Below are 22122 nucleotides of genomic sequence, written 5' to 3'. Positions count from 1 at the left end.
TGATTGTTCCGCAACCCACAACCCGCAAGCCATGCAGAAACGAATTGAGAAAAAGAATCCAGCCAATTAGTGGCAACATAAAAAATTCCATGTTTCTGCCCTGTCTCGAACAGGGGACCTTTCGCGTGTTAGGCGAACGTGATAACCACTACACTACAGAAACTTGGATATTGATTGTTCCGCAACCCACAACCCGCAAGCCATGCAGAAACGAATTGAGAAAAAGAATCCAGCCAATTAGTGCCAACAAAAAAAATTCCATGTTTCTGCCCTGTCTCGAACAGGGGACCTTTCGCGTGTTAGGCGAACGTGATAACCACTACACTACAGAAACTTCCCCTTGATACAAAAACCCACCATTGCAGAAACCAAAGTTTGACAAATTGAAAGGCTTTCTTTGTGTTAAAAGGAAGACATAGTTCCATGTTTCTGCCCTGTCTCGAACAGGGGACCTTTCGCGTGTTAGGCGAACGTGATAACCACTACACTACAGAAACTTGGATATTGATTGTTCCGCAACCCACAACCCGCAAGCCATGCAGAAACGAATTGAGAAAAAGAATCCAGCCAATTAGTGCCAACAAAAAAAATTCCATGTTTCTGCCCTGTCTCGAACAGGGGACCTTTCGCGTGTAAGGCGAACGTGATAACCACTACACTACAGAAACTTGGATATTGATTGTTCCGCAACCCACAACCCGCAAGCCATGCAGAAACGAATTGAGAAAAAGAATCCAGCCAATTAGTGCCAACAAAAAAAATTGCATGTTTCTGCCCTGTCTCGAACAGGGGACCTTTCGCGTGTTAGGCGAACGTGATAACCACTACACTACAGAAACTTCCCCTTGATACAAAAACCCACCATTGCAGAAACCAAAGTTTGACAAATTGAAAGGCTTTCTTTGTGTTAAAAGGAAGACATAGTTCCATGTTTCTGCCCCGTCTCGAACAGGGGACCTTTCGCGTGTTAGGCGAACGTGATAACCACTACACTACAGAAACTTGGATATTGATTGTTCCGCAACCCACAACCCGCAAGCCATGCAGAAACGAATTGAGAAAAAGAATCCAGCCAATTAGTGGCAACATAAAAAATTCCATGTTTCTGCCCTGTCTCGAACAGGGGACCTTTCGCGTGTTAGGCGAACGTGATAACCACTACACTACAGAAACTTGGATATTGATTGTTCCGCAACCCACAACCCGCAAGCCATGCAGAAACGAATTGAGAAAAAGAATCCAGCCAATTAGTGCCAACAAAAAAAATTGCATGTTTCTGCCCTGTCTCGAACAGGGGACCTTTCGCGTGTTAGGCGAACGTGATAACCACTACACTACAGAAACTTCCCCTTGATACAAAAACCCACCATTGCAGAAACCAAAGTTTGACAAATTGAAAGGCTTTCTTTGTGTTAAAAGGAAGACATAGTTCCATGTTTCTGCCCTGTCTCGAACAGGGGACCTTTCGCGTGTTAGGCGAACGTGATAACCACTACACTACAGAAACTTCCCCTTGATACAAAAACCCACCATTGCAGAAACCAAAGTTTGACAAATTGAAAGGCTTTCTTTGTGTTAAAAGGAAGACATAGTTCCATGTTTCTGCCCTGTCTCGAACAGGGGACCTTTCGCGTGTTAGGCGAACGTGATAACCACTACACTACAGAAAATTGGATATTGATTGTTCCGCAACCCACAACCCGCAAGCCATGCAGAAACGAATTGAGAAAAAGAATCCAGCCAATTAGTGCCAACAAAAAAAATTCCATGTTTCTGCCCTGTCTCGAACAGGGGACCTTTCGCGTGTAAGGCGAACGTGATAACCACTACACTACAGAAACTTGGATATTGATTGTTCCGCAACCCACAACCCGCAAGCCATGCAGAAACGAATTGAGAAAAAGAATCCAGCCAATTAGTGCCAACAAAAAAAATTGCATGTTTCTGCCCTGTCTCGAACAGGGGACCTTTCGCGTGTTAGGCGAACGTGATAACCACTACACTACAGAAACTTCCCCTTGATACAAAAACCCACCATTGCAGAAACCAAAGTTTGACAAATTGAAAGGCTTTCTTTGTGTTAAAAGGAAGACATAGTTCCATGTTTCTGCCCTGTCTCGAACAGGGGACCTTTCGCGTGTTAGGCGAACGTGATAACCACTACACTACAGAAACTTGGATATTGATTGTTCCGCAACCCACAACCCGCAAGCCATGCAGAAACGAATTGAGAAAAAGAATCCAGCCAATTAGTGGCAACATAAAAAATTCCATGTTTCTGCCCTGTCTCGAACAGGGGACCTTTCGCGTGTTAGGCGAACGTGATAACCACTACACTACAGAAACTTGGATATTGATTGTTCCGCAACCCACAACCCGCAAGCCATGCAGAAACGAATTGAGAAAAAGAATCCAGCCAATTAGTGCCAACAAAAAAAATTCCATGTTTCTGCCCTGTCTCGAACAGGGGACCTTTCGCGTGTAAGGCGAACGTGATAACCACTACACTACAGAAACTTGGATATTGATTGTTCCGCAACCCACAACCCGCAAGCCATGCAGAAACGAATTGAGAAAAATAATCCAGCCAATTAGTGCCAACAAAAAAAATTCCATGTTTCTGCCCTGTCTCGAACAGGGGACCTTTCGCGTGTTAGGCGAACGTGATAACCACTACACTACAGAAACTTCCCCTTGATACAAAAACCCACCATTGCAGAAACCAAAGTTTGACAAATTTAAAGGCTTTCTTTGTGTTAAAAGGAACACATAGTTCCTTGTTTCTGCCCAGTTTCGAACAGGGGACCTTTCGCGTGTGAGGCGAACGTGATAACCACTACACTACAGAAACTTGGATATTGATTGTTCCGCAACCCACAACCCGCAAGCCATGCAGAAACGAATTGAGAAAAAGAATCCAGCCAATTAGTGCCAACAAAAAAAATTGCATGTTTCTGCCCTGTCTCGAACAGGGGACCTTTCGCGTGTTAGGCGAACGTGATAACCACTACACTACAGAAACTTCCCCTTGATACAAAAACCCACCATTGCAGAAACCAAAGTTTGACAAATTGAAAGGCTTTCTTTGTGTTAAAAGGAAGACATAGTTCCATGTTTCTGCCCTGTCTCGAACAGGGGACCTTTCGCGTGTTAGGCGAACGTGATAACCACTACACTACAGAAACTTGGATATTGATTGTTCCGCAACCCACAACCCGCAAGCCATGCAGAAACGAATTGAGAAAAAGAATCCAGCCAATTAGTGCCAACAAAAAAAATTCCATGTTTCTGCCCTGTCTCGAACAGGGGACCTTTCGCGTGTTAGGCGAACGTGATAACCACTACACTACAGAAACTTCCCCTTGATACAAAAACCCACCATTGCAGAAACCAAAGTTTGACAAATTGAAAGGCTTTCTTTGTGTTAAAAGGAAGACATAGTTCCATGTTTCTGCCCTGTCTCGAACAGGGGACCTTTCGCGTGTTAGGCGAACGTGATAACCACTACACTACAGAAACTTCCCCTTGATACAAAAACCCACCATTGCAGAAACCAAAGTTTGACAAATTGAAAGGCTTTCTTTGTGTTAAAAGGAAGACATAGTTCCATGTTTCTGCCCTGTCTCGAACAGGGGACCTTTCGCGTGTTAGGCGAACGTGATAACCACTACACTACAGAAACTTGGATATTGATTGTTCCGCAACCCACAACCCGCAAGCCATGCAGAAACGAATTGAGAAAAAGAATCCAGCCAATTAGTGCCAACAAAAAAAATTCCATGTTTCTGCCCTGTCTCGAACAGGGGACCTTTCGCGTGTAAGGCGAACGTGATAACCACTACACTACAGAAACGTGGATATTGATTGTTCCGCAACCCACAACCCGCAAGCCATGCAGAAACGAATTGAGAAAAAGAATCCAGCCAATTAGTGCCAACAAAAAAAATTGCATGTTTCTGCCCTGTCTCGAACAGGGGACCTTTCGCGTGTTAGGCGAACGTGATAACCACTACACTACAGAAACTTCCCCTTGATACAAAAACCCACCATTGCAGAAACCAAAGTTTGACAAATTGAAAGGCTTTCTTTGTGTTAAAAGGAAGACATAGTTCCATGTTTCTGCCCTGTCTCGAACAGGGGACCTTTCGCGTGTTAGGCGAACGTGATAACCACTACACTACAGAAACTTGGATATTGATTGTTCCGCAACCCACAACCCGCAAGCCATGCAGAAACGAATTGAGAAAAAGAATCCAGCCAATTAGTGGCAACATAAAAAATTCCATGTTTCTGCCCTGTCTCGAACAGGGGACCTTTCGCGTGTTAGGCGAACGTGATAACCACTACACTACAGAAACTTGGATATTGATTGTTCCGCAACCCACAACCCGCAAGCCATGCAGAAACGAATTGAGAAAAAGAATCCAGCCAATTAGTGCCAACAAAAAAAATTCCATGTTTCTGCCCTGTCTCGAACAGGGGACCTTTCGCGTGTAAGGCGAACGTGATAACCACTACACTACAGAAACTTGGATATTGATTGTTCCGCAACCCACAACCCGCAAGCCATGCAGAAACGAATTGAGAAAAATAATCCAGCCAATTAGTGCCAACAAAAAAAATTCCATGTTTCTGCCCTGTCTCGAACAGGGGACCTTTCGCGTGTTAGGCGAACGTGATAACCACTACACTACAGAAACTTCCCCTTGATACAAAAACCCACCATTGCAGAAACCAAAGTTTGACAAATTTAAAGGCTTTCTTTGTGTTAAAAGGAACACATAGTTCCTTGTTTCTGCCCAGTTTCGAACAGGGGACCTTTCGCGTGTGAGGCGAACGTGATAACCACTACACTACAGAAACTTGGATATTGATTGTTCCGCAACCCACAACCCGCAAGCCATGCAGAAACGAATTGAGAAAAAGAATCCAGCCAATTAGTGCCAACAAAAAAAATTGCATGTTTCTGCCCTGTCTCGAACAGGGGACCTTTCGCGTGTTAGGCGAACGTGATAACCACTACACTACAGAAACTTCCCCTTGATACAAAAACCCACCATTGCAGAAACCAAAGTTTGACAAATTGAAAGGCTTTCTTTGTGTTAAAAGGAAGACATAGTTCCATGTTTCTGCCCTGTCTCGAACAGGGGACCTTTCGCGTGTTAGGCGAACGTGATAACCACTACACTACAGAAACTTGGATATTGATTGTTCCGCAACCCACAACCCGCAAGCCATGCAGAAACGAATTGAGAAAAAGAATCCAGCCAATTAGTGCCAACAAAAAAAATTCCATGTTTCTGCCCTGTCTTGAACAGGGGACCTTTCGCGTGTAAGGCGAACGTGATAACCACTACACTACAGAAACTTGGATATTGATTGTTCCGCAACCCACAACCCGCAAGCCATGCAGAAACGAATTGAGAAAAATAATCCAGCCAATTAGTGCCAACAAAAAAAATTGCATGTTTCTGCCCTGTCTCGAACAGGGGACCTTTCGCGTGTTAGGCGAACGTGATAACCACTACACTACAGAAACTTCCCCTTGATACAAAAACCCACCATTGCAGAAACCAAAGTTTGACAAATTTAAAGGCTTTCTTTGTGTTAAAAGGAACACATAGTTCCTTGTTTCTGCCCAGTTTCGAACAGGGGACCTTTCGCGTGTGAGGCGAACGTGATAACCACTACACTACAGAAACTTGGATATTGATTGTTCCGCAACCCACAACCCGCAAGCCATGCAGAAACGAATTGAGAAAAAGAATCCAGCCAATTAGTGCCAACAAAAAAAATTGCATGTTTCTGCCCTGTCTCGAACAGGGGACATTTCGCGTGTAAGGCGAACGTGATAAACACTACACTACAGAAACTTGGATATTGATTGTTCAGCAACCCCCAACCCGCAAGCCATGCAGAAACGAATTGAGAAAAATAATCCAGCCAATTAGTGCCAACAAAAAAAATTGCATGTTTCTGCCCTGTCTCGAACAGGGGACCTTTCGCGTGTTAGGCGAACGTGATAACCACTACACTACAGAAACTTCCCCTTGATACAAAAACCCACCATTGCAGAAACCAAAGTTTGACAAATTGAAAGGCTTTCTTTGTGTTAAAAGGAAGACATAGTTCCATGTTTCTGCCCTGTCTCGAACAGGGGACCTTTCGCGTGTGAGGCGAACGTGATAACCACTACACTACAGAAACTTGGATATTGATTGTTCCGCAACCCACAACCCGCAAGCCATGCAGAAACGAATTGAGAAAAAGAATCCAGCCAATTAGTGCCAACAAAAAAAATTGCATGTTTCTGCCCTGTCTCGAACAGGGGACCTTTCGCGTGTTAGGCGAACGTGATAACCACTACACTACAGAAACTTCCCCTTGATACAAAAACCCACCATTGCAGAAACCAAAGTTTGACAAATTGAAAGGCTTTCTTTGTGTTAAAAGGAAGACATAGTTCCATGTTTCTGCCCTGTCTCGAACAGGGGACCTTTCGCGTGTTAGGCGAACGTGATAACCACTACACTACAGAAACTTGGATATTGATTGTTCCGCAACCCACAACCCACAAGCCATGCAGAAACGAATTGAGAAAAAGAATCCAGCCAATTAGTGCCAACAAAAAAAATTCCATGTTTCTGCCCTGTCTCGAACAGGGGACCTTTCGCGTGTAAGGCGAACGTGATAACCACTACACTACAGAAACTTGGATATTGATTGTTCCGCAACCCACAACCCGCAAGCCATGCAGAAACGAATTGAGAAAAATAATCCAGCCAATTAGTGCCAACAAAAAAAATTGCATGTTTCTGCCCTGTCTCGAACAGGGGACCTTTCGCGTGTTAGGCGAACGTGATAACCACTACACTACAGAAACTTCCCCTTGATACAAAAACCCACCATTGCAGAAACCAAAGTTTGACAAATTTAAAGGCTTTCTTTGTGTTAAAAGGAACACATAGTTCCTTGTTTCTGCCCAGTTTCGAACAGGGGACCTTTCGCGTGTGAGGCGAACGTGATAACCACTACACTACAGAAACTTGGATATTGATTGTTCCGCAACCCACAACCCGCAAGCCATGCAGAAACGAATTGAGAAAAAGAATCCAGCCAATTAGTGCCAACAAAAAAAATTGCATGTTTCTGCCCTGTCTCGAACAGGGGACATTTCGCGTGTAAGGCGAACGTGATAAACACTACACTACAGAAACTTGGATATTGATTGTTCAGCAACCCCCAACCCGCAAGCCATGCAGAAACGAATTGAGAAAAATAATCCAGCCAATTAGTGGCAACAAAAAAAATTCCATGTTTCTGCCCTGTCTCGAACAGGGGACCTTTCGCGTGTTAGGCGAACGTGATAACCACTACACTACAGAAACTTCCCCTTGATACAAAAACCCACCATTGCAGAAACCAAAGTTTGACAAATTGAAAGGCTTTCTTTGTGTTAAAAGGAAGACATAGTTCCATGTTTCTGCCCTGTCTCGAACAGGGGACCTTTCGCGTGTTAGGCGAACGTGATAACCACTACACTACAGAAACTTGGATATTGATTGTTCCGCAACCCACAACCCGCAAGCCATGCAGAAACGAATTGAGAAAAAGAATCCAGCCAATTAGTGCCAACAAAAAAAATTCCATGTTTCTGCCCTGTCTCGAACAGGGGACCTTTCGCGTGTAAGGCGAACGTGATAACCACTACACTACAGAAACTTGGATATTGATTGTTCCGCAACCCACAACCCGCAAGCCATGCAGAAACGAATTGAGAAAAAGAATCCAGCCAATTAGTGCCAACAAAAAAAATTGCATGTTTCTGCCCTGTCTCGAACAGGGGACCTTTCGCGTGTTAGGCGAACGTGATAACCACTACACTACAGAAACTTCCCCTTGATACAAAAACCCACCATTGCAGAAACCAAAGTTTGACAAATTGAAAGGCTTTCTTTGTGTTAAAAGGAAGACATAGTTCCATGTTTCTGCCCCGTCTCGAACAAGGGACCTTTCGCGTGTTAGGCGAACGTGATAACCACTACACTACAGAAACTTGGATATTGATTGTTCCGCAACCCACAACCCGCAAGCCATGCAGAAACGAATTGAGAAAAATAATCCAGCCAATTAGTGCCAACAAAAAAAATTCCATGTTTCTGCCCTGTCTCGAACAGGGGACCTTTCGCGTGTAAGGCGAACGTGATAACCACTACACTACAGAAACTTGGATATTGATTGTTCCGCAACCCACAACCCGCAAGCCATGCAGAAACGAATTGAGAAAAATAATCCAGCCAATTAGTGCCAACAAAAAAAATTCCATGTTTCTGCCCTGTCTCGAACAGGGGACCTTTCGCGTGTTAGGCGAACGTGATAACCACTACACTACAGAAACTTCCCCTTGATACAAAAACCCACCATTGCAGAAACCAAAGTTTGACAAATTTAAAGGCTTTCTTTGTGTTAAAAGGAACACATAGTTCCTTGTTTCTGCCCAGTTTCGAACAGGGGACCTTTCGCGTGTGAGGCGAACGTGATAACCAGTACACTACAGAAACTTGGATATTGATTGTTCCGCAACCCACAACCCGCAAGCCATGCAGAAACGAATTGAGAAAAAGAATCCAGCCAATTAGTGCCAACAAAAAAAATTGCATGTTTCTGCCCTGTCTCGAACAGGGGACCTTTCGCGTGTTAGGCGAACGTGATAACCACTACACTACAGAAACTTCCCCTTGATACAAAAACCCACCATTGCAGAAACCAAAGTTTGACAAATTGAAAGGCTTTCTTTGTGTTAAAAGGAAGACATAGTTCCATGTTTCTGCCCTGTCTCGAACAGGGGACCTTTCGCGTGTTAGGCGAACGTGATAACCACTACACTACAGAAACTTGGATATTGATTGTTCCGCAACCCACAACCCGCAAGCCATGCAGAAACGAATTGAGAAAAAGAATCCAGCCAATTAGTGCCAACAAAAAAAATTCCATGTTTCTGCCCTGTCTCGAACAGGGGACCTTTCGCGTGTAAGGCGAACGTGATAACCACTACACTACAGAAACTTGGATATTGATTGTTCCGCAACCCACAACCCGCAAGCCATGCAGAAACGAATTGAGAAAAAGAATCCAGCCAATTAGTGCCAACAAAAAAAATTGCATGTTTCTGCCCTGTCTCGAACAGGGGACATTTCGCGTGTAAGGCGAACGTGATAAACACTACACTACAGAAACTTGGATATTGATTGTTCAGCAACCCCCAACCCGCAAGCCATGCAGAAACGAATTGAGAAAAATAATCCAGCCAATTAGTGGCAACAAAAAAAATTCCATGTTTCTGCCCTGTCTCGAACAGGGGACCTTTCGCGTGTTAGGCGAACGTGATAACCACTACACTACAGAAACTTCCCCTTGATACAAAAACCCACCATTGCAGAAACCAAAGTTTGACAAATTGAAAGGCTTTCTTTGTGTTAAAAGGAAGACATAGTTCCATGTTTCTGCCCTGTCTCGAACAGGGGACCTTTCGCGTGTTAGGCGAACGTGATAACCACTACACTACAGAAACTTGGATATTGATTGTTCCGCAACCCACAACCCGCAAGCCATGCAGAAACGAATTGAGAAAAAGAATCCAGCCAATTAGTGCCAACAAAAAAAATTCCATGTTTCTGCCCTGTCTCGAACAGGGGACCTTTCGCGTGTTAGGCGAACGTGATAACCACTACACTACAGAAACTTCCCCTTGATACAAAAACCCACCATTGCAGAAACCAAAGTTTGACAAATTGAAAGGCTTTCTTTGTGTTAAAAGGAAGACATAGTTCCATGTTTCTGCCCCGTCTCGAACAAGGGACCTTTCGCGTGTTAGGCGAACGTGATAACCACTACACTACAGAAACTTGGATATTGATTGTTCCGCAACCCACAACCCGCAAGCCATGCAGAAACGAATTGAGAAAAATAATCCAGCCAATTAGTGCCAACAAAAAAAATTCCATGTTTCTGCCCTGTCTCGAACAGGGGACCTTTCGCGTGTAAGGCGAACGTGATAACCACTACACTACAGAAACTTGGATATTGATTGTTCCGCAACCCACAACCCGCAAGCCATGCAGAAACGAATTGAGAAAAATAATCCAGCCAATTAGTGCCAACAAAAAAAATTCCATGTTTCTGCCCTGTCTCGAACAGGGGACCTTTCGCGTGTTAGGCGAACGTGATAACCACTACACTACAGAAACTTCCCCTTGATACAAAAACCCACCATTGCAGAAACCAAAGTTTGACAAATTTAAAGGCTTTCTTTGTGTTAAAAGGAACACATAGTTCCTTGTTTCTGCCCAGTTTCGAACAGGGGACCTTTCGCGTGTGAGGCGAACGTGATAACCAGTACACTACAGAAACTTGGATATTGATTGTTCCGCAACCCACAACCCGCAAGCCATGCAGAAACGAATTGAGAAAAAGAATCCAGCCAATTAGTGCCAACAAAAAAAATTGCATGTTTCTGCCCTGTCTCGAACAGGGGACCTTTCGCGTGTTAGGCGAACGTGATAACCACTACACTACAGAAACTTCCCCTTGATACAAAAACCCACCATTGCAGAAACCAAAGTTTGACAAATTGAAAGGCTTTCTTTGTGTTAAAAGGAAGACATAGTTCCATGTTTCTGCCCTGTCTCGAACAGGGGACCTTTCGCGTGTTAGGCGAACGTGATAACCACTACACTACAGAAACTTGGATATTGATTGTTCCGCAACCCACAACCCGCAAGCCATGCAGAAACGAATTGAGAAAAAGAATCCAGCCAATTAGTGCCAACAAAAAAAATTCCATGTTTCTGCCCTGTCTCGAACAGGGGACCTTTCGCGTGTAAGGCGAACGTGATAACCACTACACTACAGAAACTTGGATATTGATTGTTCCGCAACCCACAACCCGCAAGCCATGCAGAAACGAATTGAGAAAAAGAATCCAGCCAATTAGTGCCAACAAAAAAAATTGCATGTTTCTGCCCTGTCTCGAACAGGGGACATTTCGCGTGTAAGGCGAACGTGATAAACACTACACTACAGAAACTTGGATATTGATTGTTCAGCAACCCCCAACCCGCAAGCCATGCAGAAACGAATTGAGAAAAATAATCCAGCCAATTAGTGGCAACAAAAAAAATTCCATGTTTCTGCCCTGTCTCGAACAGGGGACCTTTCGCGTGTTAGGCGAACGTGATAACCACTACACTACAGAAACTTCCCCTTGATACAAAAACCCACCATTGCAGAAACCAAAGTTTGACAAATTGAAAGGCTTTCTTTGTGTTAAAAGGAAGACATAGTTCCATGTTTCTGCCCTGTCTCGAACAGGGGACCTTTCGCGTGTTAGGCGAACGTGATAACCACTACACTACAGAAACTTGGATATTGATTGTTCCGCAACCCACAACCCGCAAGCCATGCAGAAACGAATTGAGAAAAAGAATCCAGCCAATTAGTGCCAACAAAAAAAATTCCATGTTTCTGCCCTGTCTCGAACAGGGGACCTTTCGCGTGTAAGGCGAACGTGATAACCACTACACTACAGAAACTTGGATATTGATTGTTCCGCAACCCACAACCCGCAAGCCATGCAGAAACGAATTGAGAAAAAGAATCCAGCCAATTAGTGCCAACAAAAAAAATTGCATGTTTCTGCCCTGTCTCGAACAGGGGACCTTTCGCGTGTTAGGCGAACGTGATAACCACTACACTACAGAAACTTCCCCTTGATACAAAAACCCACCATTGCAGAAACCAAAGTTTGACAAATTGAAAGGCTTTCTTTGTGTTAAAAGGAAGACATAGTTCCATGTTTCTGCCCCGTCTCGAACAAGGGACCTTTCGCGTGTTAGGCGAACGTGATAACCACTACACTACAGAAACTTGGATATTGATTGTTCCGCAACCCACAACCCGCAAGCCATGCAGAAACGAATTGAGAAAAATAATCCAGCCAATTAGTGCCAACAAAAAAAATTCCATGTTTCTGCCCTGTCTCGAACAGGGGACCTTTCGCGTGTAAGGCGAACGTGATAACCACTACACTACAGAAACTTGGATATTGATTGTTCCGCAACCCACAACCCGCAAGCCATGCAGAAACGAATTGAGAAAAATAATCCAGCCAATTAGTGCCAACAAAAAAAATTCCATGTTTCTGCCCTGTCTCGAACAGGGGACCTTTCGCGTGTTAGGCGAACGTGATAACCACTACACTACAGAAACTTCCCCTTGATACAAAAACCCACCATTGCAGAAACCAAAGTTTGACAAATTTAAAGGCTTTCTTTGTGTTAAAAGGAACACATAGTTCCTTGTTTCTGCCCAGTTTCGAACAGGGGACCTTTCGCGTGTGAGGCGAACGTGATAACCAGTACACTACAGAAACTTGGATATTGATTGTTCCGCAACCCACAACCCGCAAGCCATGCAGAAACGAATTGAGAAAAAGAATCCAGCCAATTAGTGCCAACAAAAAAAATTGCATGTTTCTGCCCTGTCTCGAACAGGGGACCTTTCGCGTGTTAGGCGAACGTGATAACCACTACACTACAGAAACTTCCCCTTGATACAAAAACCCACCATTGCAGAAACCAAAGTTTGACAAATTGAAAGGCTTTCTTTGTGTTAAAAGGAAGACATAGTTCCATGTTTCTGCCCTGTCTCGAACAGGGGACCTTTCGCGTGTTAGGCGAACGTGATAACCACTACACTACAGAAACTTGGATATTGATTGTTCCGCAACCCACAACCCGCAAGCCATGCAGAAACGAATTGAGAAAAAGAATCCAGCCAATTAGTGCCAACAAAAAAAATTCCATGTTTCTGCCCTGTCTCGAACAGGGGACCTTTCGCGTGTAAGGCGAACGTGATAACCACTACACTACAGAAACTTGGATATTGATTGTTCCGCAACCCACAACCCGCAAGCCATGCAGAAACGAATTGAGAAAAATAATCCAGCCAATTAGTGCCAACAAAAAAAATTGCATGTTTCTGCCCTGTCTCGAACAGGGGACCTTTCGCGTGTTAGGCGAACGTGATAACCACTACACTACAGAAACTTCCCCTTGATACAAAAACCCACCATTGCAGAAACCAAAGTTTGACAAATTTAAAGGCTTTCTTTGTGTTAAAAGGAACACATAGTTCCTTGTTTCTGCCCAGTTTCGAACAGGGGACCTTTCGCGTGTGAGGCGAACGTGATAACCACTACACTACAGAAACTTGGATATTGATTGTTCCGCAACCCACAACCCGCAAGCCATGCAGAAACGAATTGAGAAAAAGAATCCAGCCAATTAGTGCCAACAAAAAAAATTGCATGTTTCTGCCCTGTCTCGAACAGGGGACATTTCGCGTGTAAGGCGAACGTGATAAACACTACACTACAGAAACTTGGATATTGATTGTTCAGCAACCCCCAACCCGCAAGCCATGCAGAAACGAATTGAGAAAAATAATCCAGCCAATTAGTGGCAACAAAAAAAATTCCATGTTTCTGCCCTGTCTCGAACAGGGGACCTTTCGCGTGTTAGGCGAACGTGATAACCACTACACTACAGAAACTTCCCCTTGATACAAAAACCCACCATTGCAGAAACCAAAGTTTGACAAATTGAAAGGCTTTCTTTGTGTTAAAAGGAAGACATAGTTCCATGTTTCTGCCCTGTCTCGAACAGGGGACCTTTCGCGTGTGAGGCGAACGTGATAACCACTACACTACAGAAACTTGGATATTGATTGTTCCGCAACCCACAACCCGCAAGCCATGCAGAAACGAATTGAGAAAAAGAATCCAGCCAATTAGTGCCAACAAAAAAAATTGCATGTTTCTGCCCTGTCTCGAACAGGGGACCTTTCGCGTGTTAGGCGAACGTGATAACCACTACACTACAGAAACTTCCCCTTGATACAAAAACCCACCATTGCAGAAACCAAAGTTTGACAAATTGAAAGGCTTTCTTTGTGTTAAAAGGAAGACATAGTTCCATGTTTCTGCCCTGTCTCGAACAGGGGACCTTTCGCGTGTTAGGCGAACGTGATAACCACTACACTACAGAAACTTGGATATTGATTGTTCCGCAACCCACAACCCGCAAGCCATGCAGAAACGAATTGAGAAAAAGAATCCAGCCAATTAGTGCCAACAAAAAAAATTCCATGTTTCTGCCCTGTCTCGAACAGGGGACCTTTCGCGTGTAAGGCGAACGTGATAACCACTACACTACAGAAACTTGGATATTGATTGTTCCGCAACCCACAACCCGCAAGCCATGCAGAAACGAATTGAGAAAAATAATCCAGCCAATTAGTGCCAACAAAAAAAATTGCATGTTTCTGCCCTGTCTCGAACAGGGGACCTTTCGCGTGTTAGGCGAACGTGATAACCACTACACTACAGAAACTTCCCCTTGATACAAAAACCCACCATTGCAGAAACCAAAGTTTGACAAATTTAAAGGCTTTCTTTGTGTTAAAAGGAACACATAGTTCCTTGTTTCTGCCCAGTTTCGAACAGGGGACCTTTCGCGTGTGAGGCGAACGTGATAACCACTACACTACAGAAACTTGGATATTGATTGTTCCGCAACCCACAACCCGCAAGCCATGCAGAAACGAATTGAGAAAAAGAATCCAGCCAATTAGTGCCAACAAAAAAAATTGCATGTTTCTGCCCTGTCTCGAACAGGGGACATTTCGCGTGTAAGGCGAACGTGATAAACACTACACTACAGAAACTTGGATATTGATTGTTCAGCAACCCCCAACCCGCAAGCCATGCAGAAACGAATTGAGAAAAATAATCCAGCCAATTAGTGGCAACAAAAAAAATTCCATGTTTCTGCCCTGTCTCGAACAGGGGACCTTTCGCGTGTTAGGCGAACGTGATAACCACTACACTACAGAAACTTCCCCTTGATACAAAAACCCACCATTGCAGAAACCAAAGTTTGACAAATTGAAAGGCTTTCTTTGTGTTAAAAGGAAGACATAGTTCCATGTTTCTGCCCTGTCTCGAACAGGGGACCTTTCGCGTGTGAGGCGAACGTGATAACCACTACACTACAGAAACTTGGATATTGATTGTTCCGCAACCCACAACCCGCAAGCCATGCAGAAACGAATTGAGAAAAAGAATCCAGCCAATTAGTGCCAACAAAAAAAATTGCATGTTTCTGCCCTGTCTCGAACAGGGGACCTTTCGCGTGTTAGGCGAACGTGATAACCACTACACTACAGAAACTTCCCCTTGATACAAAAACCCACCATTGCAGAAACCAAAGTTTGACAAATTGAAAGGCTTTCTTTGTGTTAAAAGGAAGACATAGTTCCATGTTTCTGCCCTGTCTCGAACAGGGGACCTTTCGCGTGTTAGGCGAACGTGATAACCACTACACTACAGAAACTTGGATATTGATTGTTCCGCAACCCACAACCCGCAAGCCATGCAGAAACGAATTGAGAAAAAGAATCCAGCCAATTAGTGCCAACAAAAAAAATTCCATGTTTCTGCCCTGTCTCGAACAGGGGACCTTTCGCGTGTAAGGCGAACGTGATAACCACTACACTACAGAAACTTGGATATTGATTGTTCCGCAACCCACAACCCGCAAGCCATGCAGAAACGAATTGAGAAAAATAATCCAGCCAATTAGTGCCAACAAAAAAAATTGCATGTTTCTGCCCTGTCTCGAACAGGGGACCTTTCGCGTGTTAGGCGAACGTGATAACCACTACACTACAGAAACTTCCCCTTGATACAAAAACCCACCATTGCAGAAACCAAAGTTTGACAAATTTAAAGGCTTTCTTTGTGTTAAAAGGAACACATAGTTCCTTGTTTCTGCCCAGTTTCGAACAGGGGACCTTTCGCGTGTGAGGCGAACGTGATAACCACTACACTACAGAAACTTGGATATTGATTGTTCCGCAACCCACAACCCGCAAGCCATGCAGAAACGAATTGAGAAAAAGAATCCAGCCAATTAGTGCCAACAAAAAAAATTGCATGTTTCTGCCCTGTCTCGAACAGGGGACATTTCGCGTGTAAGGCGAACGTGATAAACACTACACTACAGAAACTTCCCCTTGATACAAAAACCCACCATTGCAGAAACCAAAGTTTGACAAATTGAAAGGCTTTCTTTGTGTTAAAAGGAAGACATAGTTCCATGTTTCTGCCCCGTCTCGAACAAGGGACCTTTCGCGTGTTAGGCGAACGTGATAACCACTACACTACAGAAACTTGGATATTGATTGTTCCGCAACCCACAACCCGCAAGCCATGCAGAAACGAATTGAGAAAAATAATCCAGCCAATTAGTGCCAACAAAAAAAATTCCATGTTTCTGCCCTGTCTCGAACAGGGGACCTTTCGCGTGTAAGGCGAACGTGATAACCACTACACTACAGAAACTTGGATATTGATTGTTCCGCAACCCACAACCCGCAAGCCATGCAGAAACGAATTGAGAAAAATAATCCAGCCAATTAGTGCCAACAAAAAAAATTCCATGTTTCTGCCCTGTCTCGAACAGGGGACCTTTCGCGTGTTAGGCGAACGTGATAACCACTACACTACAGAAACTTCCCCTTGATACAAAAACCCACCATTGCAGAAACCAAAGTTTGACAAATTTAAAGGCTTTCTTTGTGTTAAAAGGAACACATAGTTCCTTGTTTCTGCCCAGTTTCGAACAGGGGACCTTTCGCGTGTGAGGCGAACGTGATAACCAGTACACTACAGAAACTTGGATATTGATTGTTCCGCAACCCACAACCCGCAAGCCATGCAGAAACGAATTGAGAAAAAGAATCCAGCCAATTAGTGCCAACAAAAAAAATTGCATGTTTCTGCCCTGTCTCGAACAGGGGACCTTTCGCGTGTTAGGCGAACGTGATAACCACTACACTACAGAAACTTCCCCTTGATACAAAAACCCACCATTGCAGAAACCAAAGTTTGACAAATTGAAAGGCTTTCTTTGTGTTAAAAGGAAGACATAGTTCCATGTTTCTGCCCTGTCTCGAACAGGGGACCTTTCGCGTGTTAGGCGAACGTGATAACCACTACACTACAGAAACTTGGATATTGATTGTTCCGCAACCCACAACCCGCAAGCCATGCAGAAACGAATTGAGAAAAAGAATCCAGCCAATTAGTGCCAACAAAAAAAATTCCATGTTTCTGCCCTGTCTCGAACAGGGGACCTTTCGCGTGTAAGGCGAACGTGATAACCACTACACTACAGAAACTTGGATATTGATTGTTCCGCAACCCACAACCCGCAAGCCATGCAGAAACGAATTGAGAAAAAGAATCCAGCCAATTAGTGCCAACAAAAAAAATTGCATGTTTCTGCCCTGTCTCGAACAGGGGACATTTCGCGTGTAAGGCGAACGTGATAAACACTACACTACAGAAACTTGGATATTGATTGTTCAGCAACCCCCAACCCGCAAGCCATGCAGAAACGAATTGAGAAAAATAATCCAGCCAATTAGTGGCAACAAAAAAAATTCCATGTTTCTGCCCTGTCTCGAACAGGGGACCTTTCGCGTGTTAGGCGAACGTGATAACCACTACACTACAGAAACTTCCCCTTGATACAAAAACCCACCATTGCAGAAACCAAAGTTTGACAAATTGAAAGGCTTTCTTTGTGTTAAAAGGAAGACATAGTTCCATGTTTCTGCCCTGTCTCGAACAGGGGACCTTTCGCGTGTTAGGCGAACGTGATAACCACTACACTACAGAAACTTGGATATTGATTGTTCCGCAACCCACAACCCGCAAGCCATGCAGAAACGAATTGAGAAAAAGAATCCAGCCAATTAGTGCCAACAAAAAAAATTCCATGTTTCTGCCCTGTCTCGAACAGGGGACCTTTCGCGTGTTAGGCGAACGTGATAACCACTACACTACAGAAACTTCCCCTTGATACAAAAACCCACCATTGCAGAAACCAAAGTTTGACAAATTGAAAGGCTTTCTTTGTGTTAAAAGGAAGACATAGTTCCATGTTTCTGCCCCGTCTCGAACAAGGGACCTTTCGCGTGTTAGGCGAACGTGATAACCACTACACTACAGAAACTTGGATATTGATTGTTCCGCAACCCACAACCCGCAAGCCATGCAGAAACGAATTGAGAAAAATAATCCAGCCAATTAGTGCCAACAAAAAAAATTCCATGTTTCTGCCCTGTCTCGAACAGGGGACCTTTCGCGTGTAAGGCGAACGTGATAACCACTACACTACAGAAACTTGGATATTGATTGTTCCGCAACCCACAACCCGCAAGCCATGCAGAAACGAATTGAGAAAAATAATCCAGCCAATTAGTGCCAACAAAAAAAATTCCATGTTTCTGCCCTGTCTCGAACAGGGGACCTTTCGCGTGTTAGGCGAACGTGATAACCACTACACTACAGAAACTTCCCCTTGATACAAAAACCCACCATTGCAGAAACCAAAGTTTGACAAATTTAAAGGCTTTCTTTGTGTTAAAAGGAACACATAGTTCCTTGTTTCTGCCCAGTTTCGAACAGGGGACCTTTCGCGTGTGAGGCGAACGTGATAACCAGTACACTACAGAAACTTGGATATTGATTGTTCCGCAACCCACAACCCGCAAGCCATGCAGAAACGAATTGAGAAAAAGAATCCAGCCAATTAGTGCCAACAAAAAAAATTGCATGTTTCTGCCCTGTCTCGAACAGGGGACCTTTCGCGTGTTAGGCGAACGTGATAACCACTACACTACAGAAACTTCCCCTTGATACAAAAACCCACCATTGCAGAAACCAAAGTTTGACAAATTGAAAGGCTTTCTTTGTGTTAAAAGGAAGACATAGTTCCATGTTTCTGCCCTGTCTCGAACAGGGGACCTTTCGCGTGTTAGGCGAACGTGATAACCACTACACTACAGAAACTTGGATATTGATTGTTCCGCAACCCACAACCCGCAAGCCATGCAGAAACGAATTGAGAAAAAGAATCCAGCCAATTAGTGCCAACAAAAAAAATTCCATGTTTCTGCCCTGTCTCGAACAGGGGACCTTTCGCGTGTAAGGCGAACGTGATAACCACTACACTACAGAAACTTGGATATTGATTGTTCCGCAACCCACAACCCGCAAGCCATGCAGAAACGAATTGAGAAAAAGAATCCAGCCAATTAGTGCCAACAAAAAAAATTGCATGTTTCTGCCCTGTCTCGAACAGGGGACATTTCGCGTGTAAGGCGAACGTGATAAACACTACACTACAGAAACTTGGATATTGATTGTTCAGCAACCCCCAACCCGCAAGCCATGCAGAAACGAATTGAGAAAAATAATCCAGCCAATTAGTGGCAACAAAAAAAATTCCATGTTTCTGCCCTGTCTCGAACAGGGGACCTTTCGCGTGTTAGGCGAACGTGATAACCACTACACTACAAAAACTTCCCCTTGATACAAAAACCCACCATTGCAGAAACCAAAGTTTGACAAATTGAAAGGCTTTCTTTGTGTTAAAAGGAAGACATAGTTCCATGTTTCTGCCCTGTCTCGAACAGGGGACCTTTCGCGTGTTAGGCGAACGTGATAACCACTACACTACAGAAACTTGGATATTGATTGTTCCGCAACCCACAACCCGCAAGCCATGCAGAAACGAATTGAGAAAAAGAATCCAGCCAATTAGTGCCAACAAAAAAAATTCCATGTTTCTGCCCTGTCTCGAACAGGGGACCTTTCGCGTGTAAGGCGAACGTGATAACCACTACACTACAGAAACTTGGATATTGATTGTTCCGCAACCCACAACCCGCAAGCCATGCAGAAACGAATTGAGAAAAAGAATCCAGCCAATTAGTGCCAACAAAAAAAATTGCATGTTTCTGCCCTGTCTCGAACAGGGGACCTTTCGCGTGTTAGGCGAACGTGATAACCACTACACTACAGAAACTTCCCCTTGATACAAAAACCCACCATTGCAGAAACCAAAGTTTGACAAATTGAAAGGCTTTCTTTGTGTTAAAAGGAAGACATAGTTCCATGTTTCTGCCCCGTCTCGAACAAGGGACCTTTCGCGTGTTAGGCGAACGTGATAACCACTACACTACAGAAACTTGGATATTGATTGTTCCGCAACCCACAACCCGCAAGCCATGCAGAAACGAATTGAGAAAAATAATCCAGCCAATTAGTGCCAACAAAAAAAATTCCATGTTTCTGCCCTGTCTCGAACAGGGGACCTTTCGCGTGTAAGGCGAACGTGATAACCACTACACTACAGAAACTTGGATATTGATTGTTCCGCAACCCACAACCCGCAAGCCATGCAGAAACGAATTGAGAAAAATAATCCAGCCAATTAGTGCCAACAAAAAAAATTCCATGTTTCTGCCCTGTCTCGAACAGGGGACCTTTCGCGTGTTAGGCGAACGTGATAACCACTACACTACAGAAACTTCCCCTTGATACAAAAACCCACCATTGCAGAAACCAAAGTTTGACAAATTTAAAGGCTTTCTTTGTGTTAAAAGGAACACATAGTTCCTTGTTTCTGCCCAGTTTCGAACAGGGGACCTTTCGCGTGTGAGGCGAACGTGATAACCAGTACACTACAGAAACTTGGATATTGATTGTTCCGCAACCCACAACCCGCAAGCCATGCAGAAACGAATTGAGAAAAAGAATCCAGCCAATTAGTGCCAACAAAAAAAATTGCATGTTTCTGCCCTGTCTCGAACAGGGGACCTTTCGCGTGTTAGGCGAACGTGATAACCACTACACTACAGAAACTTCCCCTTGATACAAAAACCCACCATTGCAGAAACCAAAGTTTGACAAATTGAAAGGCTTTCTTTGTGTTAAAAGGAAGACATAGTTCCATGTTTCTGCCCTGTCTCGAACAGGGGACCTTTCGCGTGTTAGGCGAACGTGATAACCACTACACTACAGAAACTTGGATATTGATTGTTCCGCAACCCACAACCCGCAAGCCATGCAGAAACGAATTGAGAAAAAGAATCCAGCCAATTAGTGCCAACAAAAAAAATTCCATGTTTCTGCCCTGTCTCGAACAGGGGACCTTTCGCGTGTAAGGCGAACGTGATAACCACTACACTACAGAAACTTGGATATTGATTGTTCCGCAACCCACAACCCGCAAGCCATGCAGAAACGAATTGAGAAAAATAATCCAGCCAATTAGTGCCAACAAAAAAAATTGCATGTTTCTGCCCTGTCTCGAACAGGGGACCTTTCGCGTGTTAGGCGAACGTGATAACCACTACACTACAGAAACTTCCCCTTGATACAAAAACCCACCATTGCAGAAACCAAAGTTTGACAAATTTAAAGGCTTTCTTTGTGTTAAAAGGAACACATAGTTCCTTGTTTCTGCCCAGTTTCGAACAGGGGACCTTTCGCGTGTGAGGCGAACGTGATAACCACTACACTACAGAAACTTGGATATTGATTGTTCCGCAACCCACAACCCGCAAGCCATGCAGAAACGAATTGAGAAAAAGAATCCAGCCAATTAGTGCCAACAAAAAAAATTGCATGTTTCTGCCCTGTCTCGAACAGGGGACATTTCGCGTGTAAGGCGAACGTGATAAACACTACACTACAGAAACTTGGATATTGATTGTTCAGCAACCCCCAACCCGCAAGCCATGCAGAAACGAATTGAGAAAAATAATCCAGCCAATTAGTGGCAACAAAAAAAATTCCATGTTTCTGCCCTGTCTCGAACAGGGGACCTTTCGCGTGTTAGGCGAACGTGATAACCACTACACTACAGAAACTTCCCCTTGATACAAAAACCCACCATTGCAGAAACCAAAGTTTGACAAATTGAAAGGCTTTCTTTGTGTTAAAAGGAAGACATAGTTCCATGTTTCTGCCCTGTCTCGAACAGGGGACCTTTCGCGTGTGAGGCGAACGTGATAACCACTACACTACAGAAACTTGGATATTGATTGTTCCGCAACCCACAACCCGCAAGCCATGCAGAAACGAATTGAGAAAAAGAATCCAGCCAATTAGTGCCAACAAAAAAAATTGCATGTTTCTGCCCTGTC

The 22122-nt window shown here is 44.0% G+C and overlaps 107 non-coding genes across 107 annotated transcripts in view; all 107 read right to left on the bottom strand.

Moving 5' to 3' along the window:
• Positions 1 to 90: 90 nt before the first annotated feature.
• TRNAV-AAC (transfer RNA valine (anticodon AAC)) lies at positions 91 to 163 on the bottom strand. Its single transcript has one exon. It is a non-coding gene; the product is annotated as a tRNA-Val (tRNA).
• Positions 164 to 261: 98 nt separating this feature from the next.
• On the bottom strand, positions 262 to 334 carry TRNAV-AAC (transfer RNA valine (anticodon AAC)). The gene has a single exon. It is a non-coding gene; the product is annotated as a tRNA-Val (tRNA).
• Positions 335 to 424: 90 nt separating this feature from the next.
• On the bottom strand, positions 425 to 497 carry TRNAV-AAC (transfer RNA valine (anticodon AAC)). Its single transcript has one exon. It is a non-coding gene; the product is annotated as a tRNA-Val (tRNA).
• A 98-nt stretch (positions 498 to 595) lies between these two features.
• Positions 596 to 668, bottom strand: TRNAV-UAC (transfer RNA valine (anticodon UAC)). The gene has a single exon. It is a non-coding gene; the product is annotated as a tRNA-Val (tRNA).
• A 98-nt stretch (positions 669 to 766) lies between these two features.
• On the bottom strand, positions 767 to 839 carry TRNAV-AAC (transfer RNA valine (anticodon AAC)). The gene has a single exon. It is a non-coding gene; the product is annotated as a tRNA-Val (tRNA).
• A 261-nt stretch (positions 840 to 1100) lies between these two features.
• Positions 1101 to 1173, bottom strand: TRNAV-AAC (transfer RNA valine (anticodon AAC)). The gene has a single exon. It is a non-coding gene; the product is annotated as a tRNA-Val (tRNA).
• A 98-nt stretch (positions 1174 to 1271) lies between these two features.
• TRNAV-AAC (transfer RNA valine (anticodon AAC)) lies at positions 1272 to 1344 on the bottom strand. The gene has a single exon. It is a non-coding gene; the product is annotated as a tRNA-Val (tRNA).
• A 90-nt stretch (positions 1345 to 1434) lies between these two features.
• Positions 1435 to 1507, bottom strand: TRNAV-AAC (transfer RNA valine (anticodon AAC)). Its single transcript has one exon. It is a non-coding gene; the product is annotated as a tRNA-Val (tRNA).
• A 261-nt stretch (positions 1508 to 1768) lies between these two features.
• TRNAV-UAC (transfer RNA valine (anticodon UAC)) lies at positions 1769 to 1841 on the bottom strand. The gene has a single exon. It is a non-coding gene; the product is annotated as a tRNA-Val (tRNA).
• A 98-nt stretch (positions 1842 to 1939) lies between these two features.
• Positions 1940 to 2012, bottom strand: TRNAV-AAC (transfer RNA valine (anticodon AAC)). The gene has a single exon. It is a non-coding gene; the product is annotated as a tRNA-Val (tRNA).
• A 90-nt stretch (positions 2013 to 2102) lies between these two features.
• On the bottom strand, positions 2103 to 2175 carry TRNAV-AAC (transfer RNA valine (anticodon AAC)). The gene has a single exon. It is a non-coding gene; the product is annotated as a tRNA-Val (tRNA).
• Positions 2176 to 2273: 98 nt separating this feature from the next.
• Positions 2274 to 2346, bottom strand: TRNAV-AAC (transfer RNA valine (anticodon AAC)). The gene has a single exon. It is a non-coding gene; the product is annotated as a tRNA-Val (tRNA).
• Positions 2347 to 2444: 98 nt separating this feature from the next.
• TRNAV-UAC (transfer RNA valine (anticodon UAC)) lies at positions 2445 to 2517 on the bottom strand. The gene has a single exon. It is a non-coding gene; the product is annotated as a tRNA-Val (tRNA).
• Positions 2518 to 2615: 98 nt separating this feature from the next.
• Positions 2616 to 2688, bottom strand: TRNAV-AAC (transfer RNA valine (anticodon AAC)). The gene has a single exon. It is a non-coding gene; the product is annotated as a tRNA-Val (tRNA).
• Positions 2689 to 2778: 90 nt separating this feature from the next.
• Positions 2779 to 2851, bottom strand: TRNAV-CAC (transfer RNA valine (anticodon CAC)). Its single transcript has one exon. It is a non-coding gene; the product is annotated as a tRNA-Val (tRNA).
• A 98-nt stretch (positions 2852 to 2949) lies between these two features.
• TRNAV-AAC (transfer RNA valine (anticodon AAC)) lies at positions 2950 to 3022 on the bottom strand. The gene has a single exon. It is a non-coding gene; the product is annotated as a tRNA-Val (tRNA).
• A 90-nt stretch (positions 3023 to 3112) lies between these two features.
• On the bottom strand, positions 3113 to 3185 carry TRNAV-AAC (transfer RNA valine (anticodon AAC)). The gene has a single exon. It is a non-coding gene; the product is annotated as a tRNA-Val (tRNA).
• Positions 3186 to 3283: 98 nt separating this feature from the next.
• TRNAV-AAC (transfer RNA valine (anticodon AAC)) lies at positions 3284 to 3356 on the bottom strand. The gene has a single exon. It is a non-coding gene; the product is annotated as a tRNA-Val (tRNA).
• Positions 3357 to 3446: 90 nt separating this feature from the next.
• Positions 3447 to 3519, bottom strand: TRNAV-AAC (transfer RNA valine (anticodon AAC)). The gene has a single exon. It is a non-coding gene; the product is annotated as a tRNA-Val (tRNA).
• Positions 3520 to 3609: 90 nt separating this feature from the next.
• On the bottom strand, positions 3610 to 3682 carry TRNAV-AAC (transfer RNA valine (anticodon AAC)). The gene has a single exon. It is a non-coding gene; the product is annotated as a tRNA-Val (tRNA).
• Positions 3683 to 3780: 98 nt separating this feature from the next.
• Positions 3781 to 3853, bottom strand: TRNAV-UAC (transfer RNA valine (anticodon UAC)). The gene has a single exon. It is a non-coding gene; the product is annotated as a tRNA-Val (tRNA).
• A 98-nt stretch (positions 3854 to 3951) lies between these two features.
• On the bottom strand, positions 3952 to 4024 carry TRNAV-AAC (transfer RNA valine (anticodon AAC)). Its single transcript has one exon. It is a non-coding gene; the product is annotated as a tRNA-Val (tRNA).
• A 90-nt stretch (positions 4025 to 4114) lies between these two features.
• Positions 4115 to 4187, bottom strand: TRNAV-AAC (transfer RNA valine (anticodon AAC)). Its single transcript has one exon. It is a non-coding gene; the product is annotated as a tRNA-Val (tRNA).
• Positions 4188 to 4285: 98 nt separating this feature from the next.
• Positions 4286 to 4358, bottom strand: TRNAV-AAC (transfer RNA valine (anticodon AAC)). Its single transcript has one exon. It is a non-coding gene; the product is annotated as a tRNA-Val (tRNA).
• Positions 4359 to 4456: 98 nt separating this feature from the next.
• On the bottom strand, positions 4457 to 4529 carry TRNAV-UAC (transfer RNA valine (anticodon UAC)). Its single transcript has one exon. It is a non-coding gene; the product is annotated as a tRNA-Val (tRNA).
• A 98-nt stretch (positions 4530 to 4627) lies between these two features.
• On the bottom strand, positions 4628 to 4700 carry TRNAV-AAC (transfer RNA valine (anticodon AAC)). The gene has a single exon. It is a non-coding gene; the product is annotated as a tRNA-Val (tRNA).
• A 90-nt stretch (positions 4701 to 4790) lies between these two features.
• On the bottom strand, positions 4791 to 4863 carry TRNAV-CAC (transfer RNA valine (anticodon CAC)). The gene has a single exon. It is a non-coding gene; the product is annotated as a tRNA-Val (tRNA).
• A 98-nt stretch (positions 4864 to 4961) lies between these two features.
• On the bottom strand, positions 4962 to 5034 carry TRNAV-AAC (transfer RNA valine (anticodon AAC)). The gene has a single exon. It is a non-coding gene; the product is annotated as a tRNA-Val (tRNA).
• A 90-nt stretch (positions 5035 to 5124) lies between these two features.
• TRNAV-AAC (transfer RNA valine (anticodon AAC)) lies at positions 5125 to 5197 on the bottom strand. Its single transcript has one exon. It is a non-coding gene; the product is annotated as a tRNA-Val (tRNA).
• A 98-nt stretch (positions 5198 to 5295) lies between these two features.
• On the bottom strand, positions 5296 to 5368 carry TRNAV-UAC (transfer RNA valine (anticodon UAC)). The gene has a single exon. It is a non-coding gene; the product is annotated as a tRNA-Val (tRNA).
• Positions 5369 to 5466: 98 nt separating this feature from the next.
• Positions 5467 to 5539, bottom strand: TRNAV-AAC (transfer RNA valine (anticodon AAC)). The gene has a single exon. It is a non-coding gene; the product is annotated as a tRNA-Val (tRNA).
• Positions 5540 to 5629: 90 nt separating this feature from the next.
• On the bottom strand, positions 5630 to 5702 carry TRNAV-CAC (transfer RNA valine (anticodon CAC)). The gene has a single exon. It is a non-coding gene; the product is annotated as a tRNA-Val (tRNA).
• A 269-nt stretch (positions 5703 to 5971) lies between these two features.
• TRNAV-AAC (transfer RNA valine (anticodon AAC)) lies at positions 5972 to 6044 on the bottom strand. Its single transcript has one exon. It is a non-coding gene; the product is annotated as a tRNA-Val (tRNA).
• A 90-nt stretch (positions 6045 to 6134) lies between these two features.
• On the bottom strand, positions 6135 to 6207 carry TRNAV-CAC (transfer RNA valine (anticodon CAC)). Its single transcript has one exon. It is a non-coding gene; the product is annotated as a tRNA-Val (tRNA).
• Positions 6208 to 6305: 98 nt separating this feature from the next.
• On the bottom strand, positions 6306 to 6378 carry TRNAV-AAC (transfer RNA valine (anticodon AAC)). The gene has a single exon. It is a non-coding gene; the product is annotated as a tRNA-Val (tRNA).
• Positions 6379 to 6468: 90 nt separating this feature from the next.
• Positions 6469 to 6541, bottom strand: TRNAV-AAC (transfer RNA valine (anticodon AAC)). The gene has a single exon. It is a non-coding gene; the product is annotated as a tRNA-Val (tRNA).
• Positions 6542 to 6639: 98 nt separating this feature from the next.
• TRNAV-UAC (transfer RNA valine (anticodon UAC)) lies at positions 6640 to 6712 on the bottom strand. The gene has a single exon. It is a non-coding gene; the product is annotated as a tRNA-Val (tRNA).
• Positions 6713 to 6810: 98 nt separating this feature from the next.
• TRNAV-AAC (transfer RNA valine (anticodon AAC)) lies at positions 6811 to 6883 on the bottom strand. The gene has a single exon. It is a non-coding gene; the product is annotated as a tRNA-Val (tRNA).
• A 90-nt stretch (positions 6884 to 6973) lies between these two features.
• On the bottom strand, positions 6974 to 7046 carry TRNAV-CAC (transfer RNA valine (anticodon CAC)). The gene has a single exon. It is a non-coding gene; the product is annotated as a tRNA-Val (tRNA).
• A 269-nt stretch (positions 7047 to 7315) lies between these two features.
• On the bottom strand, positions 7316 to 7388 carry TRNAV-AAC (transfer RNA valine (anticodon AAC)). Its single transcript has one exon. It is a non-coding gene; the product is annotated as a tRNA-Val (tRNA).
• Positions 7389 to 7478: 90 nt separating this feature from the next.
• Positions 7479 to 7551, bottom strand: TRNAV-AAC (transfer RNA valine (anticodon AAC)). The gene has a single exon. It is a non-coding gene; the product is annotated as a tRNA-Val (tRNA).
• Positions 7552 to 7649: 98 nt separating this feature from the next.
• TRNAV-UAC (transfer RNA valine (anticodon UAC)) lies at positions 7650 to 7722 on the bottom strand. The gene has a single exon. It is a non-coding gene; the product is annotated as a tRNA-Val (tRNA).
• Positions 7723 to 7820: 98 nt separating this feature from the next.
• Positions 7821 to 7893, bottom strand: TRNAV-AAC (transfer RNA valine (anticodon AAC)). The gene has a single exon. It is a non-coding gene; the product is annotated as a tRNA-Val (tRNA).
• A 261-nt stretch (positions 7894 to 8154) lies between these two features.
• On the bottom strand, positions 8155 to 8227 carry TRNAV-UAC (transfer RNA valine (anticodon UAC)). The gene has a single exon. It is a non-coding gene; the product is annotated as a tRNA-Val (tRNA).
• Positions 8228 to 8325: 98 nt separating this feature from the next.
• On the bottom strand, positions 8326 to 8398 carry TRNAV-AAC (transfer RNA valine (anticodon AAC)). Its single transcript has one exon. It is a non-coding gene; the product is annotated as a tRNA-Val (tRNA).
• A 261-nt stretch (positions 8399 to 8659) lies between these two features.
• On the bottom strand, positions 8660 to 8732 carry TRNAV-AAC (transfer RNA valine (anticodon AAC)). The gene has a single exon. It is a non-coding gene; the product is annotated as a tRNA-Val (tRNA).
• A 90-nt stretch (positions 8733 to 8822) lies between these two features.
• TRNAV-AAC (transfer RNA valine (anticodon AAC)) lies at positions 8823 to 8895 on the bottom strand. The gene has a single exon. It is a non-coding gene; the product is annotated as a tRNA-Val (tRNA).
• A 98-nt stretch (positions 8896 to 8993) lies between these two features.
• TRNAV-UAC (transfer RNA valine (anticodon UAC)) lies at positions 8994 to 9066 on the bottom strand. Its single transcript has one exon. It is a non-coding gene; the product is annotated as a tRNA-Val (tRNA).
• A 269-nt stretch (positions 9067 to 9335) lies between these two features.
• Positions 9336 to 9408, bottom strand: TRNAV-AAC (transfer RNA valine (anticodon AAC)). The gene has a single exon. It is a non-coding gene; the product is annotated as a tRNA-Val (tRNA).
• Positions 9409 to 9498: 90 nt separating this feature from the next.
• TRNAV-AAC (transfer RNA valine (anticodon AAC)) lies at positions 9499 to 9571 on the bottom strand. The gene has a single exon. It is a non-coding gene; the product is annotated as a tRNA-Val (tRNA).
• A 98-nt stretch (positions 9572 to 9669) lies between these two features.
• On the bottom strand, positions 9670 to 9742 carry TRNAV-AAC (transfer RNA valine (anticodon AAC)). Its single transcript has one exon. It is a non-coding gene; the product is annotated as a tRNA-Val (tRNA).
• Positions 9743 to 10003: 261 nt separating this feature from the next.
• Positions 10004 to 10076, bottom strand: TRNAV-UAC (transfer RNA valine (anticodon UAC)). Its single transcript has one exon. It is a non-coding gene; the product is annotated as a tRNA-Val (tRNA).
• Positions 10077 to 10174: 98 nt separating this feature from the next.
• Positions 10175 to 10247, bottom strand: TRNAV-AAC (transfer RNA valine (anticodon AAC)). Its single transcript has one exon. It is a non-coding gene; the product is annotated as a tRNA-Val (tRNA).
• Positions 10248 to 10508: 261 nt separating this feature from the next.
• TRNAV-AAC (transfer RNA valine (anticodon AAC)) lies at positions 10509 to 10581 on the bottom strand. The gene has a single exon. It is a non-coding gene; the product is annotated as a tRNA-Val (tRNA).
• A 90-nt stretch (positions 10582 to 10671) lies between these two features.
• On the bottom strand, positions 10672 to 10744 carry TRNAV-AAC (transfer RNA valine (anticodon AAC)). Its single transcript has one exon. It is a non-coding gene; the product is annotated as a tRNA-Val (tRNA).
• Positions 10745 to 10842: 98 nt separating this feature from the next.
• Positions 10843 to 10915, bottom strand: TRNAV-UAC (transfer RNA valine (anticodon UAC)). Its single transcript has one exon. It is a non-coding gene; the product is annotated as a tRNA-Val (tRNA).
• Positions 10916 to 11184: 269 nt separating this feature from the next.
• Positions 11185 to 11257, bottom strand: TRNAV-AAC (transfer RNA valine (anticodon AAC)). Its single transcript has one exon. It is a non-coding gene; the product is annotated as a tRNA-Val (tRNA).
• A 90-nt stretch (positions 11258 to 11347) lies between these two features.
• Positions 11348 to 11420, bottom strand: TRNAV-AAC (transfer RNA valine (anticodon AAC)). Its single transcript has one exon. It is a non-coding gene; the product is annotated as a tRNA-Val (tRNA).
• A 98-nt stretch (positions 11421 to 11518) lies between these two features.
• TRNAV-UAC (transfer RNA valine (anticodon UAC)) lies at positions 11519 to 11591 on the bottom strand. Its single transcript has one exon. It is a non-coding gene; the product is annotated as a tRNA-Val (tRNA).
• A 98-nt stretch (positions 11592 to 11689) lies between these two features.
• TRNAV-AAC (transfer RNA valine (anticodon AAC)) lies at positions 11690 to 11762 on the bottom strand. The gene has a single exon. It is a non-coding gene; the product is annotated as a tRNA-Val (tRNA).
• Positions 11763 to 12023: 261 nt separating this feature from the next.
• Positions 12024 to 12096, bottom strand: TRNAV-UAC (transfer RNA valine (anticodon UAC)). The gene has a single exon. It is a non-coding gene; the product is annotated as a tRNA-Val (tRNA).
• A 98-nt stretch (positions 12097 to 12194) lies between these two features.
• On the bottom strand, positions 12195 to 12267 carry TRNAV-AAC (transfer RNA valine (anticodon AAC)). The gene has a single exon. It is a non-coding gene; the product is annotated as a tRNA-Val (tRNA).
• A 261-nt stretch (positions 12268 to 12528) lies between these two features.
• On the bottom strand, positions 12529 to 12601 carry TRNAV-AAC (transfer RNA valine (anticodon AAC)). The gene has a single exon. It is a non-coding gene; the product is annotated as a tRNA-Val (tRNA).
• Positions 12602 to 12691: 90 nt separating this feature from the next.
• On the bottom strand, positions 12692 to 12764 carry TRNAV-AAC (transfer RNA valine (anticodon AAC)). Its single transcript has one exon. It is a non-coding gene; the product is annotated as a tRNA-Val (tRNA).
• Positions 12765 to 12862: 98 nt separating this feature from the next.
• TRNAV-UAC (transfer RNA valine (anticodon UAC)) lies at positions 12863 to 12935 on the bottom strand. The gene has a single exon. It is a non-coding gene; the product is annotated as a tRNA-Val (tRNA).
• A 98-nt stretch (positions 12936 to 13033) lies between these two features.
• TRNAV-AAC (transfer RNA valine (anticodon AAC)) lies at positions 13034 to 13106 on the bottom strand. Its single transcript has one exon. It is a non-coding gene; the product is annotated as a tRNA-Val (tRNA).
• Positions 13107 to 13196: 90 nt separating this feature from the next.
• Positions 13197 to 13269, bottom strand: TRNAV-CAC (transfer RNA valine (anticodon CAC)). The gene has a single exon. It is a non-coding gene; the product is annotated as a tRNA-Val (tRNA).
• A 269-nt stretch (positions 13270 to 13538) lies between these two features.
• Positions 13539 to 13611, bottom strand: TRNAV-AAC (transfer RNA valine (anticodon AAC)). Its single transcript has one exon. It is a non-coding gene; the product is annotated as a tRNA-Val (tRNA).
• A 90-nt stretch (positions 13612 to 13701) lies between these two features.
• Positions 13702 to 13774, bottom strand: TRNAV-CAC (transfer RNA valine (anticodon CAC)). Its single transcript has one exon. It is a non-coding gene; the product is annotated as a tRNA-Val (tRNA).
• A 98-nt stretch (positions 13775 to 13872) lies between these two features.
• TRNAV-AAC (transfer RNA valine (anticodon AAC)) lies at positions 13873 to 13945 on the bottom strand. Its single transcript has one exon. It is a non-coding gene; the product is annotated as a tRNA-Val (tRNA).
• Positions 13946 to 14035: 90 nt separating this feature from the next.
• On the bottom strand, positions 14036 to 14108 carry TRNAV-AAC (transfer RNA valine (anticodon AAC)). Its single transcript has one exon. It is a non-coding gene; the product is annotated as a tRNA-Val (tRNA).
• A 98-nt stretch (positions 14109 to 14206) lies between these two features.
• On the bottom strand, positions 14207 to 14279 carry TRNAV-UAC (transfer RNA valine (anticodon UAC)). The gene has a single exon. It is a non-coding gene; the product is annotated as a tRNA-Val (tRNA).
• A 98-nt stretch (positions 14280 to 14377) lies between these two features.
• Positions 14378 to 14450, bottom strand: TRNAV-AAC (transfer RNA valine (anticodon AAC)). The gene has a single exon. It is a non-coding gene; the product is annotated as a tRNA-Val (tRNA).
• Positions 14451 to 14540: 90 nt separating this feature from the next.
• Positions 14541 to 14613, bottom strand: TRNAV-CAC (transfer RNA valine (anticodon CAC)). The gene has a single exon. It is a non-coding gene; the product is annotated as a tRNA-Val (tRNA).
• Positions 14614 to 14882: 269 nt separating this feature from the next.
• On the bottom strand, positions 14883 to 14955 carry TRNAV-AAC (transfer RNA valine (anticodon AAC)). Its single transcript has one exon. It is a non-coding gene; the product is annotated as a tRNA-Val (tRNA).
• A 90-nt stretch (positions 14956 to 15045) lies between these two features.
• TRNAV-CAC (transfer RNA valine (anticodon CAC)) lies at positions 15046 to 15118 on the bottom strand. Its single transcript has one exon. It is a non-coding gene; the product is annotated as a tRNA-Val (tRNA).
• A 98-nt stretch (positions 15119 to 15216) lies between these two features.
• TRNAV-AAC (transfer RNA valine (anticodon AAC)) lies at positions 15217 to 15289 on the bottom strand. The gene has a single exon. It is a non-coding gene; the product is annotated as a tRNA-Val (tRNA).
• Positions 15290 to 15379: 90 nt separating this feature from the next.
• Positions 15380 to 15452, bottom strand: TRNAV-AAC (transfer RNA valine (anticodon AAC)). Its single transcript has one exon. It is a non-coding gene; the product is annotated as a tRNA-Val (tRNA).
• A 98-nt stretch (positions 15453 to 15550) lies between these two features.
• Positions 15551 to 15623, bottom strand: TRNAV-UAC (transfer RNA valine (anticodon UAC)). The gene has a single exon. It is a non-coding gene; the product is annotated as a tRNA-Val (tRNA).
• A 98-nt stretch (positions 15624 to 15721) lies between these two features.
• On the bottom strand, positions 15722 to 15794 carry TRNAV-AAC (transfer RNA valine (anticodon AAC)). Its single transcript has one exon. It is a non-coding gene; the product is annotated as a tRNA-Val (tRNA).
• Positions 15795 to 15884: 90 nt separating this feature from the next.
• TRNAV-CAC (transfer RNA valine (anticodon CAC)) lies at positions 15885 to 15957 on the bottom strand. The gene has a single exon. It is a non-coding gene; the product is annotated as a tRNA-Val (tRNA).
• Positions 15958 to 16389: 432 nt separating this feature from the next.
• TRNAV-UAC (transfer RNA valine (anticodon UAC)) lies at positions 16390 to 16462 on the bottom strand. The gene has a single exon. It is a non-coding gene; the product is annotated as a tRNA-Val (tRNA).
• A 98-nt stretch (positions 16463 to 16560) lies between these two features.
• On the bottom strand, positions 16561 to 16633 carry TRNAV-AAC (transfer RNA valine (anticodon AAC)). The gene has a single exon. It is a non-coding gene; the product is annotated as a tRNA-Val (tRNA).
• A 261-nt stretch (positions 16634 to 16894) lies between these two features.
• On the bottom strand, positions 16895 to 16967 carry TRNAV-AAC (transfer RNA valine (anticodon AAC)). The gene has a single exon. It is a non-coding gene; the product is annotated as a tRNA-Val (tRNA).
• Positions 16968 to 17057: 90 nt separating this feature from the next.
• TRNAV-AAC (transfer RNA valine (anticodon AAC)) lies at positions 17058 to 17130 on the bottom strand. The gene has a single exon. It is a non-coding gene; the product is annotated as a tRNA-Val (tRNA).
• Positions 17131 to 17228: 98 nt separating this feature from the next.
• On the bottom strand, positions 17229 to 17301 carry TRNAV-UAC (transfer RNA valine (anticodon UAC)). The gene has a single exon. It is a non-coding gene; the product is annotated as a tRNA-Val (tRNA).
• A 269-nt stretch (positions 17302 to 17570) lies between these two features.
• Positions 17571 to 17643, bottom strand: TRNAV-AAC (transfer RNA valine (anticodon AAC)). Its single transcript has one exon. It is a non-coding gene; the product is annotated as a tRNA-Val (tRNA).
• A 90-nt stretch (positions 17644 to 17733) lies between these two features.
• TRNAV-AAC (transfer RNA valine (anticodon AAC)) lies at positions 17734 to 17806 on the bottom strand. Its single transcript has one exon. It is a non-coding gene; the product is annotated as a tRNA-Val (tRNA).
• A 98-nt stretch (positions 17807 to 17904) lies between these two features.
• On the bottom strand, positions 17905 to 17977 carry TRNAV-AAC (transfer RNA valine (anticodon AAC)). The gene has a single exon. It is a non-coding gene; the product is annotated as a tRNA-Val (tRNA).
• Positions 17978 to 18238: 261 nt separating this feature from the next.
• TRNAV-UAC (transfer RNA valine (anticodon UAC)) lies at positions 18239 to 18311 on the bottom strand. The gene has a single exon. It is a non-coding gene; the product is annotated as a tRNA-Val (tRNA).
• Positions 18312 to 18409: 98 nt separating this feature from the next.
• On the bottom strand, positions 18410 to 18482 carry TRNAV-AAC (transfer RNA valine (anticodon AAC)). The gene has a single exon. It is a non-coding gene; the product is annotated as a tRNA-Val (tRNA).
• Positions 18483 to 18743: 261 nt separating this feature from the next.
• Positions 18744 to 18816, bottom strand: TRNAV-AAC (transfer RNA valine (anticodon AAC)). The gene has a single exon. It is a non-coding gene; the product is annotated as a tRNA-Val (tRNA).
• A 90-nt stretch (positions 18817 to 18906) lies between these two features.
• TRNAV-AAC (transfer RNA valine (anticodon AAC)) lies at positions 18907 to 18979 on the bottom strand. Its single transcript has one exon. It is a non-coding gene; the product is annotated as a tRNA-Val (tRNA).
• A 98-nt stretch (positions 18980 to 19077) lies between these two features.
• On the bottom strand, positions 19078 to 19150 carry TRNAV-UAC (transfer RNA valine (anticodon UAC)). The gene has a single exon. It is a non-coding gene; the product is annotated as a tRNA-Val (tRNA).
• A 432-nt stretch (positions 19151 to 19582) lies between these two features.
• On the bottom strand, positions 19583 to 19655 carry TRNAV-AAC (transfer RNA valine (anticodon AAC)). The gene has a single exon. It is a non-coding gene; the product is annotated as a tRNA-Val (tRNA).
• Positions 19656 to 19753: 98 nt separating this feature from the next.
• TRNAV-UAC (transfer RNA valine (anticodon UAC)) lies at positions 19754 to 19826 on the bottom strand. The gene has a single exon. It is a non-coding gene; the product is annotated as a tRNA-Val (tRNA).
• Positions 19827 to 19924: 98 nt separating this feature from the next.
• On the bottom strand, positions 19925 to 19997 carry TRNAV-AAC (transfer RNA valine (anticodon AAC)). Its single transcript has one exon. It is a non-coding gene; the product is annotated as a tRNA-Val (tRNA).
• Positions 19998 to 20258: 261 nt separating this feature from the next.
• TRNAV-UAC (transfer RNA valine (anticodon UAC)) lies at positions 20259 to 20331 on the bottom strand. The gene has a single exon. It is a non-coding gene; the product is annotated as a tRNA-Val (tRNA).
• A 98-nt stretch (positions 20332 to 20429) lies between these two features.
• TRNAV-AAC (transfer RNA valine (anticodon AAC)) lies at positions 20430 to 20502 on the bottom strand. The gene has a single exon. It is a non-coding gene; the product is annotated as a tRNA-Val (tRNA).
• Positions 20503 to 20763: 261 nt separating this feature from the next.
• On the bottom strand, positions 20764 to 20836 carry TRNAV-AAC (transfer RNA valine (anticodon AAC)). Its single transcript has one exon. It is a non-coding gene; the product is annotated as a tRNA-Val (tRNA).
• A 90-nt stretch (positions 20837 to 20926) lies between these two features.
• Positions 20927 to 20999, bottom strand: TRNAV-AAC (transfer RNA valine (anticodon AAC)). Its single transcript has one exon. It is a non-coding gene; the product is annotated as a tRNA-Val (tRNA).
• Positions 21000 to 21097: 98 nt separating this feature from the next.
• On the bottom strand, positions 21098 to 21170 carry TRNAV-UAC (transfer RNA valine (anticodon UAC)). Its single transcript has one exon. It is a non-coding gene; the product is annotated as a tRNA-Val (tRNA).
• A 98-nt stretch (positions 21171 to 21268) lies between these two features.
• On the bottom strand, positions 21269 to 21341 carry TRNAV-AAC (transfer RNA valine (anticodon AAC)). Its single transcript has one exon. It is a non-coding gene; the product is annotated as a tRNA-Val (tRNA).
• A 90-nt stretch (positions 21342 to 21431) lies between these two features.
• TRNAV-CAC (transfer RNA valine (anticodon CAC)) lies at positions 21432 to 21504 on the bottom strand. Its single transcript has one exon. It is a non-coding gene; the product is annotated as a tRNA-Val (tRNA).
• Positions 21505 to 21773: 269 nt separating this feature from the next.
• TRNAV-AAC (transfer RNA valine (anticodon AAC)) lies at positions 21774 to 21846 on the bottom strand. The gene has a single exon. It is a non-coding gene; the product is annotated as a tRNA-Val (tRNA).
• A 90-nt stretch (positions 21847 to 21936) lies between these two features.
• On the bottom strand, positions 21937 to 22009 carry TRNAV-CAC (transfer RNA valine (anticodon CAC)). Its single transcript has one exon. It is a non-coding gene; the product is annotated as a tRNA-Val (tRNA).
• Positions 22010 to 22107: 98 nt separating this feature from the next.
• TRNAV-AAC (transfer RNA valine (anticodon AAC)) overlaps positions 22108 to 22122 on the bottom strand; it is a 73-nt gene continuing 58 nt past the window's right edge. The window contains exon 1 of the tRNA in view: positions 22108 to 22122. This exon is cut by the window's right edge and continues 58 nt beyond it. This is a non-coding gene — a tRNA (tRNA-Val).

This window comes from Rhinoderma darwinii, chromosome 4, assembly GCF_050947455.1.
Source record: "Rhinoderma darwinii isolate aRhiDar2 chromosome 4, aRhiDar2.hap1, whole genome shotgun sequence".
NCBI lineage: Eukaryota > Metazoa > Chordata > Amphibia > Anura > Rhinodermatidae > Rhinoderma > Rhinoderma darwinii.
The sequence above is the reverse complement of the archived record's forward strand: the minus strand, read 5'-3'. Positions and strand labels throughout refer to the sequence as shown.